The 22,261-nt window shown below is 40.6% G+C and overlaps 1 protein-coding gene across 11 annotated transcripts in view; it reads right to left on the bottom strand.

The window, feature by feature from the left end:
* Nucleotides 1-22,261, bottom strand: part of Csgalnact1 (chondroitin sulfate N-acetylgalactosaminyltransferase 1) — a 342,493-nt gene that overhangs the window by 247,582 nt on the left and 72,650 nt on the right. For 10 of the 11 annotated variants that reach the window (NM_001436648.1, NM_001436645.1, NM_001436646.1 and 7 more), the window contains 1 exon segment: nt 12,879-13,013. The gene's annotated coding sequence lies outside the window, so the exon portion shown is untranslated. 11 annotated transcript variants of the gene reach the window in all.

Here is a 22,261-nt window from a genome sequence, read left to right as displayed (position 1 = left end):
CACTTTCCATGAAACCAAGAGAGGTGCATCCTCTACCAGAAGTGATAGATCTGTCACAAATGAACCCGTGGCTGTGTCTTGGCTTCTCCTCAACAGTCAGTTCAGTCAGCTCTGGGATTCTGTGAGGTGTGTCTCTTCATAAGTCACTTGAAGATTAGCATGTCATCCTAGTGTTTCAAAGTCTAGTAAACAAATCCTCAATACCCTTCCTATCTCTCCATCAGGGATTATAGGTCAGGTATTTTGAGGTTAGCCTCATAGATCAACCCTGCTTCTAGTGTTGTATAAAACTGACCTTCTCTCTATTCTCCCAGACCCATCAACCCCAGTAACTGCAGCAGCACCTTACTGTCATGGTGTTCTTGCTGATTTAGAAGTGTCAGATGCGACACTGAGGTTAAATGGCTTACATCAGGGTGGAGAAGGACAAGAGAGATAGCTAGATAGCCATGAAAATGAATGGAAATCCACAACTGGAAGGGGTGAGGAGGTGAGGGGCATCTCCAGGACAATACAGAGACCTGGGATAAGGGAGGAACCCAAGAATCAATAGGGGTGACCTTAGCTCTGACTAACCACATTGGGGATACGGGACCCAAAGAGGCCACCTCCTATAACCAGACAGGAGCCCCAGTGGTGTGATAGAGACACAAAGCCACCCACAAAACTTTCAACCCAAAATTTATCCTGTCTACAAGTAATGCTGGCACCAGGAGGGAGCAGAGACTAAGGGAATGGCCAAGCAATAACCAGCCCAACTTGAGACCCATCCCATGAGCAAGCACTAATCCCTAGCACTCTTTATGATATTCTGTTATGCTTACAGAAAGGAACATGTCGTCCCCAGAGAGGTTCCACCCAGCAGCTGACTCAGACAGATACAGACACCCACAACCAAACAGTAGATGGAGCTGGGGGACTCTTATGGAAGAATAGGAGGAAGGATTGCTGGCCCCTGAAGGGGATAGAAACTCCACAGGAACAGCAATGGAGTCAACTAACCTTGGGGCTCTCAGAGACTGAACCACCAACAAAAGAACATGCATGGGCTGGACTAGGCTTACCTGCACCTATATAGCTGATGTGCAGCTTGCTCTTCATGGGGATCCCAAACAAGTGGAACGGGATATCCCCAGAAGTTGTTGCCTGCATGTGGAATATGTCTACTAGCTGGGCTGCCTCGTCTGACCTCAGTGGGAGAGATAAGCACCTAGCCTCACAGAGACTTAAAGTACCAAGGTGGGGGTCCCCCCTACCTTGAGACAGAGGAGAAGGGAATGGGAGATGAGGAAAGGATTGTGAGAGGGGGTGACCAGGAGGGGGTAGTGAGTGGGATGTAAAGTGAATAAACAAACAAACAAACAAAACCAAAGCAAAACAAAAATCTTGACATCATTCTAAACAGTTAAAAGCTAGGATTGTTCTGATTTCTCCTTCCTGATAGAAAACCTTGAGTCAAAAAGAAAAACAGCTGCTTTTGCAGGTGCCACTGAAGCGTGCGTAATAAACATCTCTGGAGACCTGTGTTTCGTTTCTACCCTTCAGTGACAATGAAGAGCACTAGCAATGCCCTCCTTTGGCTCCATTACCATCCACTTTGAGCAAATGGGCCAACAAGGCCATGAATGTAGAACTAAGGAGCTGCATCCCAACCCTCACCTAATCTATGTCATTCTCCTCCAAACCCCTAGAACCTTGACCACTCCCAAAAATTTGGTAATCGCAGAGGCAAAGAGTCTATAGTGTTGGGCAGATTTATTGCGATGAAAGGAAAACACTCCAGTCTACGGATGCCTGGAAAGGGAAGCACAGAACAAAAGGATGAGCTGTCTGCTTCTGTTAAGGTTCTTATGACTCATGGCTGCCACACCAGCATCTTAAAAAGAACGGCAGTCCTGAAGACAGAGACTATTTTTTTCCTATCTCCCATGACTTAAGATCAGGGCTGCATTGACTGTATCTTAGGTTTATCTCCTAGTAAACGCCAACCAAGGCAGGAAAAGCATCTGAGAAAGGAAAACCCTTACCCATTGCCAGTTGGGGTATAAACTGGTGCACCCAAGTGTGGAAATTAGTGTAGAGCTTTCTTTTAAAAGCTAAAACTGAAACTACCACATGCCCCAGCTTACCACTGCTGGTTATATATATACCCAAAGGACTTTTACGACCTCACAATAGGTAAGAAATGGAACCCATCAAAATATCTATCAACACACAAATGTATAATAAAATGTGGTGCATATGCATAGTGGAATTTTGTTCTTGACTTCATGACATTTACAGAAAAGTGAGTGGAACTGGAAATCATTATGTTAACTAAGCCAGACTGCAGAGAAGAGTTTCTGATGCTTCCTCTGGTGGGAGCCTAGAGTTTGTGCTCTATAAATATGTATATCTTTGGGTCACGAAACATGAAAGCTGGGGGAGGGGACCCTAAAGGTGGGAGAGTAATAGAATACATGCAACATGAAGGCCGAGGGGTTATTGGGGGAGGAGGAACCAGAGGGTTGGAAAGCAGGGGGGGGGGAGGGTAATCTAGAGGAACAAAGAATATATGCAAATGCTTAATGAAACCTGTTACTTTGTATGCTAAGTCTATAAACTAGTAATGAAAAAGCTTATTTTCTGCTGCAGTTTAAGGATAGGATAGGATTTTTTTTAAAAAAAAGAACTATATTGTTTCAGTGATTTTTTAAAAAAATTCTCCAATCTTTAAAAATCTAAAAACAAAAATCACTGAAAATCACTCCATTCAGAGCAAATCTTAAATTTTAAAACGGTTGATGACCAAACACCTTAATTTTCCTTTCTCCCTCAAATGAGGGGTTCCTATATTAGGATCTCTTCCAAACAGCACAGCACCATTTGTGCAGGCTGAGAAGAGACACAGCCCTGTGCAGTGTAAAAGCTTCCTTGACACGCCAGGATGTGTGACTGGGGATGGCCACACTTCCCTAAGCTTCCAGCAGCCTGGTTTCCAGCTAGAGACAGAGGAAGGGAGTGTGGAGAACCTCCTGTTACTCAAAACTACTTGGGGAACCTGCGATGCCCTGTTTTTGTTGTGTGAGAAATTTCAGTTCTTCAGGAAGGAATTTGAATTATGAGAACTGATTAAGCACAAGACACAAAGATGCTCCCTCCTCCCTCTTCCTCTCTTTCCTCCTCCCCCTATTCCTTTACTCCTCTTTGTCTTCACAGTCCTCCCCTTCTTCTGCCCTCCTTTTCCTCCTCTTTTCCCTCCTCCTCCTTTTCCTCTCCCTGTTTTAATTCTTCCTCCTTTTCTCCAAATCCTTCCTCTCCCTTAATTCTCTTCTTCCCTTCCTCCTCCTTCCTTTCCTTCTCCTTCACCTCTCCCTCCAACATCCTTCTCCTCTTATCTTTCCTACTCTTTGTCCTCCTCTTCTTCCGATCATATATCAATATTTCCCTCCTGAACCTGATAATGGTCCTAACATAGCTTCCAGACTCAGATTTCAGAAGATACTGGCAATTTTAAAATGATAGGGGCTGGAGAGATGGCTCAGTGGTTAAGAGCACCGACTGCTCTTCCAGAGGTCCTGAGTTCAATTCCCAGCAACCACATGGTGGCTCACAACCATCTGTAATGAGACCCGACGCCCTCCTGGTGTGTCTGAAGACAGCGACAGTGTACTTACATACATTAAATAAATTTAATGTAAAAAAGAATTTTTTAAAATGATAGGAAAATGTTACTCAATATATAGGACAAGTCACTCTGAAGACTTTTCCAATTATCATCTCAGGGAAGTCCCCAGCCAGGTACCTGCACAATGACTCAGGCTAGGTGCTCAGAAATGAAACTTTCTTGTCCCAGTAGTTCTTGATACTGGTCTGCTCATCCCAAATTAACTCACACTGGCATTTTAGGTTGAAAACATCTTTCAAAGCTATAAGTCTAAGAGCAAAATGAAGATATTACTTGTTTTATAGGATTGCTAGATAAAGAAATAGCATTTTTACTCAACTTCAAATCACCTTGGTAGATAAATTTGGGAATTTGTGGAAAGAAAGGGCAAATTTATTTGTAGAATATTCACCACTGAATTGAGCATTTAAAAACAAAATGGTTCTTTTTGTGCTTTTAATATAGTGTTTTAACTACTTATAAGATGTGTGTAAGTAGCTTGCACACAGTTACAGTTAGTTTCCTAAGACAACATATAGAGGAAAAACCTAATAGAAAAGAACAAGGAAAGGCTTAATCTCAAAGTCTCGAACATATTCAGACTGATGGATACTTGTTCTTTTCTCATGGCCAGTCTTGAAATCTTCCTGCTGATCCTGACTTCTTCCCAACTTCCCAACTGAACTACAGACTAGGGGTAGAACCACAGTATAGTATATCTATATGCCACTTGAACCAAGAGTGAACTGGTAACCTAAGAAAACACAGCCCTCCTCCCCACAACAGTTACAGACGGTCCCTGGTACTCTAATTCAATGCATCAAATAACGCAGTGGGTTTGTTATATTGGGGATCATGGATAATTTTCAGGTAGAAAGAGCATACCTTCTGTCCAATCAAATCCAAGATGTCAACTTCCCTAAATTGTAGCCTTTCCCCAAGACAAGGTCAACAGCACCCATACTCACATAACTACATCCTAGATATTTCCAAGACTTCTTATTTCTCCATTTTTCATCTTTGTAGTTGAAGATAACATTTTGGGTTGTGTGTGTGTGTGTGTGTGTGTGTGTGTGTGTGTGTGTGTGTGTGTGCGCACGTGCGTGTGCATGTGTGTCAGCTCTTGTGTGGCAGTCCACATTTAGGTAATTTTAACTCCTTTCAGATCTATATCAAGTTGTTTATCAAGTATAACTTTACAGCCTTTAAAATTCTTCCCTTTGTTCCTGTGGATACCAGGAAGTGCTTGCTGCCCTCAGAAGTTCATGAAATCAAATCTCCAAACTGGAGGAAGGGAAGGGAACTCTTCACAGTTCCAAAGCCCTCCTCACTAGATCTCTGCAGCCACCAAATAGTAGTGCTAGAAATCAGGTGGGGATGAGAAATGTCTCATCTATTGCCCTTACCTCACAGTAATAGAATAGCACCTCAGAAAAGTTAAATAACACATCGAAGTTCCCATGAAAAACAAATCAAAATTTCTTCTACTTCTCCCTATTCTCTTCAGATATGTTAACCAATATGTTAACATGTCTTCCCAATGTGTGTTGATTTCTAATCTACCTTGGGATCTTATGAATGTAGTAATTGAACTTTTGATTGACACCATGAGAAAACAGTAATGAATGACAATGGAAGACTAGTGTCTGTGACACCTCCCTTGAGCCATGTATAATGGATAGTGCAAGGGGGTCAAGGCCCTTCATGGAGCATAACCACTAAATGACAGGAAGGAAAAGGTATTTGAAACACAAAACCCAATGTCTGCCCTCAGAATGAGGAACCCTTTCAAAAGCCGAAAAGATCATTTACTGCTTCATCAGACAGAATGTGAAAAGCATGGGCCATAAATCACTATAACTCACAGAACAGAGCATGGAATGGAAGATTATTCCATCCATATATTTTCATTACAGGAGCATTAAGCATGGGCATAAATTCAAACATTCAACAAAACATGTGAAAAACGTATTAAACTCTCCGACTGGTCATGAGATTTTTCTCCAACTAAATATTTAAAATGAATGTAATTAAAGTGCAAATCAGAGCCAATGTCTCCAAAAGTGAAAGTAGTTAAGTTGAACTAAAGAATTTTAAATTTTCAAATATTAGAAATGGAAGCTGCAAGACTGTAAGAGAGAAAAAAGCAACTAATGTACAAGCTTGCTAACCGGCCCAAGAAAAGGTAATTTTGACAAGTACACTGTCCTATTTTAATAAAAGAAAGAAAAACAAACATGACAGAGTCAAAAATGTTAGCATTAATTTGTAATTTCATTTATTTATTTGTGTGTACCAAAGCTCTCGTGTGGGAGGCAGAGGGCAACTTGTGTGAATTGGTTATCTTCTTCCACAACATGGGTTCTGGGGACCAAACTCAGGTCATTAGGCTTTGGTGGCCATAATCTTATATCTACTAGGACATTGCTTGCAGTCAACAACTTTTTTTAAGGTTTATAAAGTAATAAGAAATTGCCCTTCAATGTTGCATCTTCTCTAGAATAAGATATATTTTGGGGTCAATCACATCTTAATTTGCTCTGCGCACTCAGTCCCCATCTCAGACACACACACACACACACACACACACACACACACACACAATTACACAATTACACAATTATAAAAATACACACATTTCTAGAAAAATAATCAAGCATTTGGCATGAGTCTCCTAATCATTTTCTGAATATACTGAAGAACTTTTTAAAAGAAGGTAAAGAATAAGTTCAAAATTTAAATAATATAAGAGAATTTTTTGTTTGTTTTTTTTTTTATTAACTTGAGTATTTCTTATTTACATTTTGAATGTTATTCCCTTTCCTGGTTTCTGGGCCAACATCCCCCAACCCCTCCCCCTCCCTTTCTTTATGGGTGTTGCCCTCTCCATCCTCCCCCCATTGCCGCCCTCCTCCCCACAGTCTAGTTCACTGGGGGTTCAGTCTTAGCAGGACCCAGGGCTTCCCCTTCCACTGGTGCTCTTACTAGGATATTCATTGCTACCTATGAGGTTGGAGCCCAGGGTCAGTCCATGTATAGTCTTTAGGTAGTGGCTTAGTCCCTGGAAGCTCTGGTTGCTTGGCATTGTTGTACATATGGGGTCTCGAGCCCATTCAAGCTCTTCCAGTCCTTTCTCTGATTCCTTCAACGGGGGTCCTGTTCTCAGTTCAGTGGTTTGCTGCTGGCATTCGCCTCTGTGTTTGCTGTATTCTGGCTGTGTCTCTCAGGAGAGATCTACATCCGGCTCCTGTCAGCCTGTACTTCTTTGCTTCATCCATCTTGTCTAATTGGGTGGCTGTATATGTATGGGCCACATGTGGGGCAGGCTCTGAATGGGTGTTCCTTCTGCCTCTGTTCTTAACTTTGTCTCCCTATTCCCTCCCAAGGGTATTCTTGTTCCCATTTTAAAGAAGGAGTGAAGCATTCACATTTTGATCATCCATCAAGTTTCATGTGTTCTGTGCATCTAGGGTAATTCAAGCATTTGGGCTAATAGCCATTCATTAATGAGTGCATACCATGTGTGCTTTTCTGTGATTGGGTTACCTCATTCAGGATGATATTTTCCAATTCCAACCATTTGCCTATGAATTTCATAAAGTCATTGTTTTTGATAGCTGAGTAACATTCCATTGTGTAGATGTACCACATTTTCTGTATCCATTCCTTTGTTGAAGGGCATCTGGGTTCTTTCCAGCTTCTGGCTATTATAAATAAGGCTGCTATGAACATAGTGGAGCACATGTCTTTTTTATATGTTGGGGCATCTTTTGGGTATATGCCCAAGAGAGGTATAGCTGGGTCCTCATTTTCTGAGGAACCTCCAGATTGATTTCCAGATTGGTTGTACCAGTCTGCAATCCCACCAACAATGGAGGAGTATTCCTCTTTCTCCACATCCTCACCAGCATTTGCTGTCACCTGAGTTTTTGATCTTAGCCATTCTCACTTGTGTGAGGTGAAATCTCAGGGTTGTTTTGATTTGCATTTCCCTTATGACTAAAGATGTTGAACATTTCTTTGGGTGTTTCTCAGCCATTCGGCATTCCTCAGCTGTGAATTCTTTGTTTAGCTCTGAACCCCATTTTTAATAGGGTTATTTGTCTCCCTGCGGTCTAACTTCTTGAGTTCTTTGTATATTTTGGATATAAGCCCTCTAGCTGTTGTAGGATTGGTAAAGATCTTTTCCCAATCTGTTGTTTGCCGTTTTGTCCTAACCACAGTGTCCTTTGCCTTACAGAAGCTTTGCAGTTTTATGAGATCCCATTTGTCGATTCTTGATCTTAGAGCATAAGCCATTGGTGTTTTGTTCAGGAAATTTTTTTCCAGTGCCCATGTGTTTGAGATGCTTCCCCAGTTTTTCTTCTATTAGTTTGAGTGTATCTGGTTTGATGTGGAGGTCCTGGATCCACTTGGACTTAAGCTTAATATAAGAGAATTTTAACTGATACATGACTTCATGAATAAACCCAAACTCGGAGACTTAGTTCTATACATCTAAATGATTAATCTACTTGAAGTAAATATAATTATTGTAAGTAACCTTTGAAAGGAATAACATAACTGAAATACTATGAAAACTCAAATAATTAATAAATAATAACATAAACTTAATTTGTAAACTTCCAGTAACTATGTTTAAATTTCAAAAATGTCAAAAATTATATGGATGACTATTTATTGGTTATGAAACAACTTGTGCACAATTAAATAAACTAAAGCAGCATTGAAACCAGAATGCTGAATGAACATCTATATTATATTGACCATATTGACAACATTCTGAAAATCACAAACAGTATGCAAAATCTGAAAACAATCCCAGCTCTAGTGGGCCTCTTAAAGACACATTCACAGACTCTAGGTAAAAGCATTTTGATTAGTTATTACATAGCTTAAATAAATAGAGTCATTTAAGATTAACCCCTATTTTCTCAATAGTTGTTGGAGTCAATTTGCAGATCCAAGGTCTAGTTCAGCTGTGTTATTAGGAACACAGAAGACAAGAAGAAGCTTTATAATGCTGTCTATAAAAATTTTTCCCCTTGGATTTTAGACCTTCCCTTAATGATTGAATTCTGGAGGAAAAGGACACTATCACAAATACCAAAAATTTTGACAACCTCTGGGAATCTTTTGTCAAACACAATGGAAATTTAATCTTTTCTTTTAAACCTTGTTTCTGATATTGGACCTCCAATGATCCCTTAGGAGGCTGAACATAGGCGTGCTTACTCCAGCCCAGAAGTCTTCCTTCCTTCCATGTGTTTCCTAAACCTGTTGAAATGGTCAGTTTTGATTGTCAACTTGACACAACCTAGAATCACTTGGGAAGAGAATTCCCATGAAGGACATCCAGATCACTTGGTCTGTGAGAGTATCTCTGAGGGACTGTCTTGAGTGGACTGGGAAAACCCAGTCCACTGTGGGCAGTACTATTCCCTGGCTTGAGGTCCTAATTATATAATAGTGGGAAAGCCTGAGTACTAGTCATTCATTTATGACATTAAATATGATATGACTAGATATTTCCAGCACCTACTGCTGTGACTTCCCTAAAGCAAGAGCATAGAATCTGGGAGATAAAATAAGCCCTTTCTCCCCTAAGTTGCTTTTGATGAAGGTATTTTCATCTTATCTCCCACTATTTCATATGTCTGTCCATGAAATCCTGCCCATGAGCAACAAGCCTCACAAAAGGCCCTCTTCCTATTCTTTCTTGCCGTTCTTACCCTCCTGTGCAATCTTTTGTTTCCACCAGGCAACAGTCTACACCTACTAATGTTTTCATAATTCCATGTGCATCATAATGTCCACGAATGTTTGCCTATTCCTGAGTCACTGCTTCCTCTTTGAAGTATTCAACAATAGGTCTTTGGTTTGTATTGTCCATGGACCATTTTTAGCTGATCTCTACAATTTCCTTCACTTGCTGGCTGCAGTCATAAACAACAGAATCTCAATAAGCCTTTATTGAATTGACGATTCTGTTATGTAATATCCTTCTTCCCCAAAATCAATCTATGCCTCTGAACAAAATGATACCGTTTTAACAGGAGGTTACAGCTTTTGTTTATTACATTTTAAATATTGATAACAATCTGACATTAAATATATATGTGTATACATATATAGTGTCTCCAAAGGCACTCAAGTCACCCTAAACTACTCTAATGTCATCTGTGAAAGGTCAGAAACCATGTCTACGTTCTGTACAGGAATCCAAGTATCCACTAACTCAAACATACGGAAACTCTAAGACCAGAAGAGCTTCTGCACTACTGAAGAAAAGTAGAAAATAGAAAGCTCTTTCTCGAACAGCTTGTCATGTGCTTGAAGGAAGAAAAAAAAAGGTAACACAAGAGACAAGAAAAGCATATGTTCTCTAAGTGTTTCTATGGTTGGTTTCTGGCTTAAAATAGACGAGCCAGATTCCACTGGGCTCCCATCGGACATAGCTTTTTGGCTGCTTCAGCTAACAGTGGTAGACGTGGTTGCCTTGCAGCTGGGGGCATTGCACTGAGGACCTGACACATTCTACAGCTGCCAGGAAAATTCAAGAGATGATGAGCACAGAAATTCATGAAAAGGGAGCAGGATATAAATTCGCATTCAAAGAAAATATAGATGTTCAAATGATAACCCAAACAACAAACCAAGGAAGAAGACACAGACAAGGTTTGAGGGCAGCCCTTAGCATGAACAGCATGGAGTCCAGGAATCAGCATGTAGGCTCAGGAAAGGGAAATGATGGAGATGGCGGGCACAGAAGACAAAGATAGACTTAAGACCCAATGGTTAGACAACCCAGAACCCAGACCTGACACAACAGTTCCAAAGATCTGTCTACATTCAACCGGAAGGATTTGACTCTGCCCTCTTCAGTCATGCATTCAGTCATTCCCAAAGATAACCTCTTTCAGGCGATATGAGGAATGCATGTGTAGCCTTTCTCGGCTCTAACTACAGAGGAATTGCATGTTTATCATAGAAAAACATAAGACTCAAAAAAATAGATGTATGACCAATCATATTATAATTTAACTTTATTTTTGTTATCAATTTGTTCGTCATTGTTTAGTCTGAGTTGCCAGGTACTGACTGTTCTTAGCTTTTGAGGTCACTGTAAAGAAATCATATAAAAGTCTCTGCCTCTAATAACTTATACTTGTTCAGGAGAAACAAGTGAAGGTGGCAGTTTGTAAGAAGGCAAAAAAGACTGCAAGAAGATCAAGGGCTAGTAAGGATAGATAGACAAGACTAGGCGGAGGGGAGACACAAATTACTACAGTACAGCAGATCAAACTGAGAGCAAAACATTAGCAAACTGATATCATATTTTACATCACACTTTTAATTTTTACATCCAAAATGTGACAAGCAATCCTCAAACCATTAAATATTAATTCACAGTATGATTTTAATGACCATGGAGAATTCCAATTCATAAGCACACCATATTATTTCACTGTTCTGTTCTGTTCTCTGAGGCAATTAGATTTTTCTTGTTTTTGAATACGTTTGCATGTATGTGAGCACATGTGTGTGTGTGTGTGTGTGTGTGTGTGTGTGTGTGTGTGTGTGATGGGAAAAGTAAAGATATGAGCTTGTATAGAAGGAGAAACATGGTGTTAAGTATATCAGTACCTTTAATATACAGTCCAGGAGCTTCTCAAATGTACTCCAATTCTCTCTCTCTCTCTCTCTCTCTCTCTCTCTCTCTCTCTCTCTCCTTCCTTCCTTCCCTCCCTCCCTTCCCCCCTCCCTTCCTCCCTCCCTCCCTCATCAAGCTTCTCAACCACCCACACTTGACAATCTTTTCATCAGCCTCACAGAAGTGCTCAGGCTTCCCCATTGCTCTACCACCAGCTTCTTTACGTAGCAGAAATACGTTTTATGGTACAGAAGTCTTCCTTCCATGCCTAAATAGCACAGAAACCGGTACCAAGAGAAACAAGCAATAACTACCCTCTAGATTAATAAATAACAAAAAAAAATTGCAGGGTATTCATGAAGAACCCTGCCTTTCATCCAGCTTTACGGATGCCTGGAAATGTTTCCCTCCCACTGAAGCTTCCTTCTACAAACAGGAGTGAGTAATATCTCAGACATATTTAGCACCTTCCTTGCAAGGTGCCAATGCATCTCTGAATGCTTTTAAGATACTGAAAAGCACCATGCAATCTGGACAGCAAAAGAATACTATTAGCAAACGTAGACAGCCTGCAGAGTCAATGCAAAATCACTTTCATTGTTGTCTCTTTCTAGTCATGTGAACGTGACAACTGCATAATATTTTTGTCTTGAAATCCAAGACAGAAATAGATCTCAATAGTTTATAAACTACTTATCTTAAATTCTAGTCAATAGCATGATTAAACCTCTGCTCTTGTTTTTTAAAAGAAACATGTTAAACTGCCACAAAAAGAAGAAAGAAACTAAATAAGACTTGCACAAAGCTTGGAAAACAAGAAAAGGCTAAACTCCAGAAAGAAAAAGGGAAATGGCAACAGAATATAGCAATTATTTATCATATAAAATGGCTCATTATGGGGACATGCTACTGAATAATAATAGTTTCTCTAAGGAGAAACTAGGAGATGCTAAGTTGTGAGCCTGTCTTTCATGCTTCATCAAAAACCTATAGTCCAGTGCTAATTAGAAGTAAAAGTAATCTTAAATATTTGTTCCTCTCCAATGCTACCTTAGAAGAAGCAGGAGGCAAACATCCTCTTGGCCTTTCAAGTAAGAGGATGCAGACTCTGAGAGAACTTCTACGGTAGTATGGATGACTCAGTTGGTCAACTCATACACTCACTGCAAACAGACTCAGTTACAAGACAGTATGGATTTGAGAGACCACATTGCAGGTCTGGCTTTAAGTCTCTTAGCTGTGCATCTTGAATGGCCAATATTGATTGGAAACTGGGTAGGATTAGAATCACCATGGAAACAAACTCTTGAATGTGTCTAAGAGGTAGTTTCTAGATTACATTAACTAAAGTGGAAAGAGCCATTATGAGTATGAGATGCACGATTCTATGGGCTGAAATGAAAAGAGAAAGTGTGTTTAGCACATTGTTTCCCATTATAGATACAATGTCTTGCTGTTATTACTCCCCTGTCCTGATGGACTGTATCCTCAAACTATGAGTCAACATAAAGGTTTCCTTCTTTAAATTGTCGGGTATTTTATGAGAAAACTAATGAAGACAGAGTCTTCACAACCAACCTGGTGATGCTCCAGAGGCAATTAAGTAGAACATTTGAGGATTCCAGCCATAGAAAAGATTGTTTAAAGCTTCTCACATTGAGGACTGTAGATCCACATGGCAACTCTTCAATCTGTCATTCATGATCAAGGGACCTATTCACAAAACAGATATCAGTAAGAAGGATCCTTGGAAGCAGGGGGCAGGTAAGAACAATGATGGCTCTATGACAATTATGGTAGGGCATCCTTGTTATGTCCAGTGTGGTCTATACTGACTTCAGTACTGCTTTGTACCCCTCATCTTCCTCAAATTTCAAGATGTATTATTGTATACAATAGTGAAAGTTGGGTGTTGTTCCTACATTTAATTTTCACACCTATACATGGTAATGGTCTGATGTGACTCAAACAACCACATTTAGGTTGGTAAGAGCCAGAAATAAATCCATCAGATTCTACTGTGGTATTATAAAAGTGGACCTAAGGGGTTGGGGATTTAGCTCAGTGGTAGAGCGCTTGCCTAGCAAGCACAAGGCCCTGGGTTCGGTCCCCAGCTCCGAAAAAAAAAAAATAAAAAAAAAAGTGGACCTATGGAGCTAACTCTAAGACCACTAGTTATTCATCTCTTATCCTTCCTCTAATATAATGTTTTGGAAAAGATTAGAAATAACAATACCATCATCCTTTTAGTTAAGACTATATATCCTTTCTCTTTCAGTTCATTCATTCATCAAGCATGTATGGTCTATCCTGGCTAGATATTATTCTAGGAACCCACAGCATAGCACTGAAGGAATAAATTCAAACAGCTTATTATAAAAATTAATAACAGGAGACAATGTGTACAATGCGAATTTCATGAGTGTTATGAATATACTTTTAAATAACACCATCTCTGGCCCTGTATTAGCAAATGTTTAAGAAGGGTAGTCACTCTGTAAAACTCAATATCATTTCATTCTTATAGCTGAGCAGTTACTGGTTATGGAAGTTGATGCCAATAAGGCACGGAATTGAAGTGTAAGTGAGTTCAAGAAAGACCCTTCTACTTCAGCTTAGAGACAGAGGGTCTAAGACAAATGCTACAAAAAGAGACATCAAAATAAAAACCCAAGGTTAGGATTCCATGGCAACAAAGAAGTATCACAGCTATGTCTTATACTCTAAAAAAATAAAAAAATCTTTAAACACTGAAAAAGGGAAAAAAGTATGCTTTCTTGACCTGTGAATGAAAGCACTTCAGAACATGACTCACATTCCCCTGGAGGAGCAGCCAATACAATCAAATGACTGAGGAGGATTCAGAGAGGACAAAGAAGCCTGTGAGGGAGCAGAGAGAGACTTCTGGCAGTGAGCAAGAGGCCCAGGTTACAATAACAGCTTTGACAATGATAGAAGCCACTGCATTTAGTGATATTTATTAAGGGTCAGTGTAGAGCTGGGAGTCATCCATTTCCATCACCTAAGAGAAGGATTAAATAGTCCTTCCTATTATCCCTACTTAAAGAGGAGGAAAAGCCACATAAATGTTATGCAATTGGTGCCATGGAAGATGAACTCCATAAAGCTCAGAGGAATAGATGCTTTCTATTTTATAGCTTTGCAGCATATATATATATATATACATATATATATATGAGACAGAGAGAGACAGAGACACAGAGACACAGATAGAGACAGAGACACAGACACAGAGAAAAATGCAGATAAATAAATCTCATTTTAATTTACTGATAAGAATCACAGGACTCATCAAATGACCCACAAGTCACATTTAAACTCAAGAAACTCTATTTCTGGTAACATTTTAGCAACTTCACCTTTCACTCTTTGCCCTTCACCCTCATGCAGAGATAAACCTAGCAGCAGCCCTATGTATCCCTGTGCACCAGTTCAAGGCCTCATGCTCCCCCTTCTGCCTCTGTGCTATTGGCCAACTTACAGGAGCTCATGCAGACCCTTCTGGAGGACCAAAAGACACCCTTAGATTTTAATAGTAAATAAAAGAGAGACAGGATGCAGTTAGAAAATTGGTTCCCAAGATTATTCTGTTTGAATTTCTGTGTTTTCTAATCTTTGTTTCCTCACTTGTACAAAATGAGAGAAGCGAACTGAAATCTTCAGATCTTTGGAGCTGGAGGAGGCCTCACCAATTCAAAACATATTTAATGCATCTACCAAACCTAAGTATGCCAAGTACCTTCTCAGATGCTAAAATATTCTAAAAGTAACAGCCCAACGATAAGTTTGTTTTGTCCCAAAGTTCACTCGTAAATCAGGTTTCTGAAACTAGACTGGCACCTTCTCCAAGGAGAGTGTTGTTAGGGATAGTTTCCATGTGACCTCACAAAATTCTTTCTACCACTAAAGGATCTAAATACAATAATGATACTAGCAAGGCAAGTATCCCCCTGCATCCCTATAAAGACACCCACTGCCCATTCCACGGCAGCTAAAGAAGCTTTCAGTCAAGTTAAGTCTAGAAAATAAAAATGAAACTGAGTGGAAAAAAATGGAATACTGGGGCAGAAAGTGGAAGTGGAGAACAGATGTGTAAATCAGGGAGGTGATAGAGGCACAGAGGGGAAAGGAGGGTCCCTGTCCTTGGTACTGCCCAGTCACAGCAGAAGGCTACAGGAGGCCTGAAGGACTCAGGAGAGACACAGAAGAGAGGGGCAAATGAAAAATACAGGATGTGCCCTCTGGGTCTACATGAGGCAAGTGATAGATCTGTAGGTATACAACCCCAGAGTCAATAAGAGATTTCTTCTAAAATCAGCTTGGCACATCCTACCGTTCCCAAATCGGGGTGGTAGACATTTACATTCAGCATCTCACATACTTGGACAAGGTTTCAGCCTCACGTCTGCTCTCTCCACTCACACACAGACTTGAAACTCTGTATCTTAGGTTGACCAAGAGGCTTGCCCATGCTCTAGGCAACATGCCTCATGATTCCCATTGATACTTCCTCCATAACATAGGCCCAGGATGAGCCCAGCAGAATCTACTCCATTTTCTGGACCACATTATCCTCCCTGATACTTGTTACAGCTCCTTCCAGTTCTATGAGCATAAACCACACCATCACTTTGGGAAAGGAAGCCATTAGTAGGCAGCTGTACATAAACTCAGACCTGCAGTTACAGATGTGTACACCTACCCCTCTCTCTAACACACAAACAGGGAGATTTTGAAGAGCAACTGAAGGTTGCTGCTGAATCTAAATTTGGACCTGGCTTTCCAGGTCATTAGGAAGGTGTTTATAAAGGTAGATGCATAAGACTTGACTTGTAGATTGCTTGATGTAACTTGAAAATGATTAGACAGGCATGACATGTGAACAGCCCCAGGGCTAGCAAGTGTCAATAATGGGCTTGTCTCGTCGTAGTATGCCAAGAAAAGAATCAGGAAGCTTGGTAATAGGTTCCCAAACTTTCTTCCCTCCCCAAGCAATCTTCTTAACTAGAAATAATCTGTCAACCAGTACCCAGCAGCATAATACCCATTAGAAAAAATGTCCCTGTGTTCCACACCCATACAAGAGATCCAAAAGAAGACCGTTGTCATAATCTAAGACATGGGGTCACCTTTCTGTGCCCTCCTTGGTGCTCCGGTCCCAGAGTCCACAGAAGTTCTCACTAAGACACCTGTGGTTGAGAACCCACAGACCGTACTGCCTAAATGTAAAACCATATTCAACTGAGATCAGCCTAAGCCTTGGATAAGTTACAAATGCAGATTTAGTTATTCTGTGTGGTTCAAGGGCATGCCACAGCGCAACCTGAGTATGGCGGCTGAACCCAGGACATGCCTGTCTGCCCACATCGGTTTATGTAACCTTTTCTAAAAGCTCGGGGAAGGATAAGCACAAGAGTGCTCTGCATCTGGATACAGGAGACACACACACACACACACACACACACACACACACACACACACACACACGCCTGTCCATAGGAGAAGGCTTCCAGGCAAACATGCAAACCTTAAGGACATCCATGAGCTCACCTGTGAACTTCATACAGTGAGATGCAGGTAGAGTAAGTCTACCTTGTCTCCTGAAGTGGCCCTGATAAGTGGCCATCAAACTCAATGACAGATCAAGTTACAGAGTCAGATCTATGCTACAGACTAATATGTGCTGTAGGATTCCCACTTTGTCTGGCCCTCAATAATTTATAACAATTTCATCTGTCTGTGCATCCTTGATTTATCCTGCTCTCCCCCAATAACAATCACCATGACAAGAAACCTTGCCAGGAATGACCAAGGCCAAGGACAATGGCCAGTTGTTAGAGTATCAAGATTTTATTTCTAGAAACCACTCCAAAAATGGGTTTCAAAAGGTAGGAAAAAGTTTTTTAAGGACTCATTGTTGACCAAATATTTAAACTATTGACTTTGGTGAGACATTAGTGAAAGTAGAAAATGCTACTTCTTTCTAGAAGACTTGGAGCCTCCAAAGTAGTCTTTCTAGAGCCAGAGCTATAGCTCTGTATAGTATATAGAGATATAGAGAACTTGCTTAGCATGTGCAAGGCATGGGGTTTAATCCCATACATATGTACATACATCATTTCTATATACTTAAGCAGATTCAGTTAGAAAAGATTACAGGGGAAATACATATGATGCCTTCCATAAAAAAAATTGAAAATAACTACATGAGGCTGAACATTTAAAATTTGACAAGGAAACAAAAAGATAATGCTGAATGCAGCCAACAAAAATAGAATAATGCAGAGGCACACCATGCTTCTGAAGAGATAATTGAACTTTACACAGATTTCAGAGCTTTATAAATTAAGACTTTACATTTCACCAAAAATGGATATTAAGCACCACAGAATTTCCGTTCGAGAACTTGGCACCATCTTTATGATCTCCCAGATTAGTAAATTTGAGAGAAAAGAGAAGGAAAGTGAGGTTCTTGGCCAAAGCCCATTATGTAAGTTCTCCTGATCAACTTCCTGAGAAAGAACTGAGAAGGAAAGCAAGGCTCCAAGGCTCCAAACTTCCAGGACTTCTCTAGACCCTTAAGATGGTTGTGATTTCCCATTGTTTAATACCTAGTTTTATATTTGTGTCCTTTTGTTTTAAGTGTTAGCGCGGTGGTTTGGGCATGTGTGTGTCATGGGCCCATGCACAGAGGCCAGAGGAGAACTTTCCAGGGTGAGCTTTCTCTACTGTGGTCCTAGAGATGGAGACCACGCTAGGTCATCAGGCTTGCATGGCAAGTTCTTTTACTCCCTTTACCTCTTGTCAACCCCTCTTTTTGTGTTGTTGAGTTTGTTTGTTTGTTTGTTTGTTTGTTTAAGAAACCAATTCACCCAAGTTTCACACTCCACAAATTGGTTCCATCCCTACCCCTACAACTATAACTATACATATGTATACACCTTTCCTGACCGGAAGGAACATAGTCTGAATGAGACCTTAGTAAGCATATTATTATTATTATTAATTATAATTATTATTAAGTAATTCTGTATCTATAACATGCACCTGTGTGACAGCTTAGAGCACAAGCTTTGAATTCAAGTTCTAGCCATTACGATACAAGTCTATAATCCTAGCACTCTGGAAGCTTGGGCTGTGGAAGCAGAAGTTTAAAGAATAAGGAGTCAAATGTACCCCGACAGTCCTGAACAATCATATAGTGCCACGGGTCCTCAGCGACCCTTCTCTGCTGCAAGAGTCTGGATCTGGTGGGTGCGATACTTCTGCAAGGGTATCTCACTGTAAGGCTGGCTTTGACACATGGGAGAGGAAGGAGGTCATCGCAGAGGCAGGAAGCACAAGTTTTAAAGCTCAGCATTTCCTGGTTCATAGCCAGGTGGCCTGAAGCTGATCACCTGACTGCGCTGAGGCTATTTGGGAACTTACACTTGATCACAGTGTCTATCCACACTCATTCATCAAAGTTATCCTGTACATAGATGCCCTGGGGGAAGGGTACCACAGGCCTTCAACCTGCAGGGATGCAGACCTTTGCAGAAATGCCGCACAGCAAAGGAATCATCCTTGGTTAATGCAAAATGGCAAAGTCAGTGACTAGCTTTGCACTCACCCAGGAGGCTGACAAGGATGACAAGACAAAAAGGACTAAAGAGAAAGCTGGAGACAAGTGGCAGCCTAGAGACAACTGCAAAGTAGTCTATCATGGCCAGGACTCCTTTGAGAATAAAAGATGAAACTAAACTTTGCCAGCTCTGGCATCATTTTTGAATAGGTAAAATCACCATCACTTTATCCCACAAGGTAGCGCGCCACAGGATCAGGGACAGCAGCAGTCTCGGAGGTAATAGGGTGCTACTGCAGTAAGTTCTAGCAATTTTTTCTCTTTGTGTTGCCTGCTCAAATCCAGTACTCCCGGGAGGTACATTGGAATGACTGTCCAAAGAAGTATGTCTCTGCCTATCAGAGGAAATACCTGCAAAGCCTACATGTTGAACAGAAAGAGTCCACTCCATTCTGCACACCACACCCAGTTCCAGTGGATATTCGTGTCACATCAAGCTTATGTGGAGTTTAAACCCCTCTCCCTAAGGGAAGACAAGCTGGTCACAGAAAGAACCTTCAGGGAAGTAATAACTCCAGATCCTGTTATTATTAATCCAGTAACTACCCTGGGAAGGTAATAAGGAATGCCCCAGAAGTCAGCATGGTCATCTGTTGCTGTGCCACTGCCAGGATGATTTGAAAAGAGTTATTTGGGATCAACAACAGTGGTCAGAGTAGACATGGGGTGTATGGCAACATCTCTTTCCCTTTCTGCATCTAAATAGTTAGCATTACACCAACTTCTTAGACTGTGCACAGAGATTCCCACCTAATACAAAATCATATAGAACTCATAAGCCAGCATACTAGTGCTATGGTTTAAATCTGAAATTTCTTCCATGAGCCCATCTGTAAGTCTGAACATTTGGTCCATAGCTGAAGGTGCTATTTGAGAAAGCTGTAGAACTTCTAGGACACTCAGGCTGGCTGGCAGAGGTAGGTCATGAAAGGCAGACCCCTGAAGTATATACCCACTTATGGTTCTGGATGGGGCACCAGGCTTCCTAGTTCGCCAGATGTAAGCAGCAGCTGGCCACCACACCTGGTCCACTGTAACAAACTGAAATCTCCTGGAGACAGTTATGTTGTTTTTGTCTTGGTGACTAAGAAAGTAACAAATGCAAATATGCTATTTCAAATGTTGTCTACATTGTTTTAGTATTGTTACTGTGGCTGGATACATTGTGATCTCCAGGACCTCTGTAATTTTTGCTCTACTAGAGTAAAACAGACATGATTGGAGCCATGAACTTTAAATGTTAGCCATAATCATGCCTTGACAAATTCTTCAGAACATTTAATTATCATCTGTCTCTGTATGATCAGTGAAACACACACATACACACACCATTTCTATTAAGTGGAAAAACTTGGGAAATGCATGCACAATTGAGGTCCTGCCCTTCCTGCCAATGAAAAATTTTGCTTTAAAAATTCCATTTGCAAGTTTCTCTCAAAGAATGTCCTATGTATTATCTTGTACATATCATGGCAATAATCTTCCTGCACAGGTATGGCACAATTATTGAAAGATGAAATTAACTAAGCTGCATTTCTGTAGCAGTTAATTAGCACAAATTACAAACTAGACTATATTACCCTCTCCCAGTTATATTCTTCAACCATTACTGTACTAATATGAATAATTTTTCTGAAAGATTGTCCACAATGTCTTATGTGTCATACAAAGAAAGTGCAATTCTCTTATCTTTTAACCTAACCAGTGGGTTTCAGTTCTTAGAAAGAAAGAAAACAATTATATAGAGAAAGTACTGTTATTATTCTATTACAGTTGCAAGTCATGAAGATAAACCTCATTGTTACTTCTTGTTTAAGTAAAAATCATTGGTAAATGACTACAGGAGGTACCCTGTGACCCTGAAAAGAGAGCTCAGGGTCTCAGGGTGGTGAAGCCTGACATGGCCAGCAAGACTACAATTCCATCCTGCATTTCCACCATGCATTGATGACAACTTTGACAATTCAGAACATGATGCAGGAAGTACAAGAGTGAGGGACCTTACAACACTCACCTCACAACATCCCTCCATGGCAAGAGTTTGTGTCTCACCTTATAGGTGGCCATTTGATATTATAGGAGATGACCATTCTGATTGTACTGTTTTCCTGCAGACAGGATGTGGGAACAACTCCCATATGGGTTCCACTGGATATGATCTTATCATCCACCAACTTTAAATGATGTAAAATCTTCTCAATTTACTAGGAAACAAGATGGCAGGCAAAGGGCTGCATCCCAAAGAAGAATGGAGACCAGGCTGATGGTTGGCAATCCCCTGAGCCACACTGAGATTCCCTAGCTGTACAGAAATATCATTGTGTCTTGTATATGGCATTGTAACAACTTGTACTTTGGAAAATATAGAAAAAGAAATTAGGTCACATATAAGAATAGGAAAAACACCATGTTCTACCTCATACTGCCTTCATCCTCACCCTCTTTAGGAAGAAGAATAAGAGAAGAATATTGACATGCTCTCACTCATTTAACTCCTTACTGAAACTGTTCTTATCTCATTGCTTCAGCTAAACTTTTTTATTTTTAATATATGTGTGTGTGAGGTGTGTGTGTGTGTGTCTGTGTGTGTGTGTGTGTGTGTGTGCGCACGCGTGCTTATATGAGTGTCCAGGTATGCATAAACCATGCATGCATGAATCCAGAGAAAGCTACAGAAGTGATACTAAGTAACTTCTAAGACCAAGTCCAAACAGGCTATACTGTATCTTGCAGCTGGTTCTTTTAGGATAGACACCCCAACCCCCAAGGTCCAGTTACAATGGCAGCCTACATTGTGGTCCATGGAGGATTGGTGGGTGGGTATTTGGTCCTCTGGTTATCAGACCTTCTTGGACTTCAAGTCTGAATATGATGCTGACCAGACAATGACATGAATAGCCATCTTAGAAATGGAGTTTCTAGCAGCCATTGAACTGCCCAACCTACTATGCAAAGAACCCAAACCTTCCAAGTCAAGCTGTGGGACAAGCACCTGCTGAGTTCATTAACTGACTCCATGTTAAGCCATTGTTTGGGAAAAGTGGGGCATGCAGCAGAGGAAGCTGCTGTAGACAGCAAGAGTCTTCTGGGTTGTAGTAAGGAAGGAAGGACATGCCGAGAGTTTCCTACTCACTAAACTGTTAAGAAAGATTTATGGAAAGACACCGACTTAGAAAGACTTCTTTATGAAGATACCAGCAGACCAAACTAAGACAGAGACACTTAAGCTGCTCAAGTTCTGGGTCACCAAATCCAAACTAACTTATTTTTCTATCTTCCTAGAAACCAGGAGAGGTAATAGATCAACCCCCAAACA

The sequence above is a fragment of the Rattus norvegicus genome, chromosome 16 (genome assembly GCF_021556685.1).
Source record: "Rattus norvegicus strain SHRSP/BbbUtx chromosome 16, alternate assembly SHRSP_T2T, whole genome shotgun sequence".
Taxonomy (NCBI): Eukaryota; Metazoa; Chordata; class Mammalia; order Rodentia; family Muridae; genus Rattus; species Rattus norvegicus.
Note: the sequence above shows the minus strand (reverse complement) of the source record. Positions and strands in the feature narration are given on the sequence as shown.